This window comes from Muscardinus avellanarius (genome assembly GCF_963383645.1).
Source record: "Muscardinus avellanarius genome assembly, chromosome: 1".
In the NCBI taxonomy this organism is placed as follows: domain Eukaryota; kingdom Metazoa; phylum Chordata; class Mammalia; order Rodentia; family Gliridae; genus Muscardinus; species Muscardinus avellanarius.
Genome location: NC_137786.1, coordinates 64,722,249 through 64,725,539, shown reverse-complemented (window position 1 = coordinate 64,725,539; position 3,291 = coordinate 64,722,249). Strand labels below are relative to the sequence as shown.

General features: G+C 43.1%; 1 pseudogene across 1 annotated transcript; it reads left to right on the top strand.

The window, feature by feature from the left end:
• Positions 1-2,201: 2,201 nt before the first annotated feature.
• Positions 2,202-2,910, top strand: LOC308269990 (short coiled-coil protein-like; annotated as a pseudogene). The gene is made up of 2 exons: positions 2,202-2,380; positions 2,846-2,910. The product of its transcript is annotated as a short coiled-coil protein-like (transcript).
• Positions 2,911-3,291: the final 381 nt, after the last annotated feature.

The following is a 3,291-nucleotide window of genomic DNA, read 5'->3' as shown; positions in this document are numbered from 1 at the left end:
TTGTATTTTCCCCTCCAAATAAATGAGGAAGCAACAGTGATCCCTTTGTTGCTAGAGGTATGTTCTAGGATTCTTTTATCCCTGACTGACTCTGTGTCTTGGTTGCTTATAATTGCAAACGATTGTAAAAGTGGAGTGTTTCTTCTGGAAACTGTCGTTGATGAAACCCAATGAAGTTGTAAAGAAAGGGTTGGTGCACATCACTCCAAGAAAAACTGTGCTGTACTCAGCTCCTTCTTTGTTCTCCTGCAGTCGAGGACAGTAGAGGCCTCAGTTAGAACCTGATATTAGGGCTTCTTCCAGGGTTAGGGTAGGTGACTCCAGCTCTTAGCACAGTGGCCAGGGATTTGATCTCTGATTTCCTTAACATGTCTTTCTGAGGTGTGATTTCATAAGCCTCCTCATTTGGCGCTGCAAAGTAGGACAGCAGGCGAGACCGGCCGGCTCTTGGCCTTTCCCTCACCTCGATGTGCACAGCATCTTCTTGGTGGTTCTGTTTCAAGTTTGGGACCATTTGAAAATAATCTGATTCTATGCTAAATAAATGCTTTAGCCAGAATATCAGTTCTTTCCCTTCTTTTTTTTCTTTTCTTCATTTCCTCCCTTCCTTTTCCCTCTCCTTTTCTTTCCTTCCTTCCTTCCTTCCTTCCTTCTTTCCTTCCTCCCTTCCTTCCTTCCTTCCTTCCTTCCTTTCTTCCTCTGACTAAACAAAGGAGCATGGCACTTCTGATCTACACTTCCAGCCCTTTTAGTATTTTTTGTTTTGAAACAGGGTCTTACCAAATTACCCCACACTGGCCTCAAACCCATTACAGACATGCTCCACTTCCTGCAGTGTATTAATTTCTAACTATAATTTCACTTGCCTTAAAACGAGTCTCTCCTGGTCAAAGCACACCCTTCTGAATTTCCAGGAACTACGGAAGTTTAATCAATTAGCCTTAAGATTGTACTTCACTCAACAAGCATTTATTGAGCCTCAGGATAAAATGCATTTTCTGTCCACAGAGAATTCACAGTCTAGTACGAATGGTGCCGAGTTTCCATATTTTGTACCCAGGATAGAAGACAGAGGAGGTGTGGCTCATTCTCCTGGGATGGATGTGGGAGCTGGACATTATCTACCTGGGGAAGGGTGGGTCACAAAGCTGTGAGTTCAATCATGAAAAACAAGGGACACAGAAGGGATGATGCATGAAAATCAGAGACAGAAGAGACAGCAGGATCCACTCGGGGATGTGTGGATAGTTCAGAGTGATCTGATCACAGAGCACAAAGAACAACGGCAAATGGTGTTGGTGAGGCGCTCAGGATGTCCTCCCAGAGGACTGTGCCTCAGTCAGGGAAAAAAAATTGTCCCTGCATGATGGGCCTATGGAAGCCTGTGCAATTGGCCCTAATTCCTCACTGCTCTCTACCTCCTGGACCATGTGCCCGGCTTTGGCCAAGTGATGAGATGCAGTTGACGGTGCCCCTATCCCAAGATCAGGGCTCCAGGATAGAGACCTGTCCTGTGTGTTTGCATTTCCCTGCTTGTGTCTCTGCTGTCACCACAAAAACGTGCCCAGCAGCATGAGAGCCACGTGGACCACAGCCGACTCATCCCAGTCAAGCCTGGCCAGGGTCAGCTCAGTTGACCTCCCAGCTGACCTCCAGACTCATGAGCCAAACCAGTGCTTAATGTCACACGCACCTGAAACGTTTGTGGTTGTTTACTCTGCAGCATGTTTATGGGCTTTGCTAAGTGAAAGCCTGTTAAAGGACCACAAGCAGAGATGCTCTGAGTTTCATGTTAGAATGTTTATTTTGTCTGAATGTGATGGATAGGTTAAAAATGGGCAAAAATAAAGACTGGGAGACCAGTAAGAGTATTATGATAATGCAAGAAGAAATACCAGGAAATAAAACTTTATAAAATACTTCAGCTAGGCGTGATAGTGCGTGCCTGTAATCCCAGGTTTTGGGAGGCTGGCTGAAAGAGGAGGATTGCAGGTTCAAGGCCAGCCACAGCAACTTAGCATGATTCTGTTTCAAAATAAAAAATAGAAAAGGGCCAGGGGGTAGGGCGGAGCTGCCCGGTTCAGTTGATCCAGGTTCCCTGGCCCCGAGGCATCCTCCCAATCCCACCCCTCCTGGCACCTCTAACTCTAGACCATTCATCAAAGATTTTGTATCTAAGCCCTAAAAGTTTGGTATCCAAGATGATTAATGCTGACATAGGTGAAGTTGATGCTGAAAATCAGGTGGAACTGGAGGAAAAAGCAGGACTTATCTATCAATCAAGTGTTGGAACTGCAACACACACCTGAAGATCTCTCTGCAAGAGTAGAAGCAGTTAAGAAAGAAAATCTGAAGCTAAAATTAGAAAACCAAGTTCTTAGTATATAGAAAACCTCATGTCTCGATGGAATTTTACTCCACCATAAAGAAGAACACAATTACATCATTTACGGGGGAATAGATGGAACTGGAGAGCATTATGCTAAGTGGGATTAGTCAGTCACCAAAAATAAGAAATTGGATGCTCTCCCTAATCCGTGGAAGCTAGGGAGAAAATGGGTCATAGGAGGAACTCTAAACGAAGAAGAAGATAATATAAATGAGCAAATAAAGTGACCTGAGGGAGATGGGAGGGGGGAGAGGGAAATTCCCTAATGTATATGATGTACATTCATAAACATATCAAAGTCAATCACTAAGCCAAACATGAGAAAGAGGCAGGGGGAGGGAAGGGGGAGGGAAGGGGAGGGGCTAAGTGAGTGATGTGTGCGTGTCTGCCTCTGCCATCTTGTACTCCATTAAGATATATGACTACAATGCATCAATACAAAAAAATTTTAAAAAGAAGAAAACCTCATGTCTGCTTCCAGTGCTCTTCAAATGACTAACACAAAAAGGAAAAGAAAGTAAGAGACTGATTTTCCTTCTGTTTTACGAAACTGTTGATCTTTTTGTTTTTCTTTAAAACTTGAGTAATTCCAAAAGTTACAGTATTTTGTTTGTGGCTTCATTGACTATTTTTTGAAGATGATGTCAAATCTAGGCAAAATTAACTACATATGAAAATGTGTAAATGTATTGGGGAGTCTTTATAATTAGAATAGCATTTATTTATGAGACTTGAAGATGAATGTTTTATCAAATTTGGTTTAGCACTGTCTTTTATTATAGGCTTAAGAGTTAAAAAAAAAAATAACCACCATGTTGTGAAAAAGTGACCAAAATCATGCCCCGAGTGTGCGGTCTCAGGTGCCCTGTCCACTTTCTTGTGCCTCTCCTCCATCTGCCTCT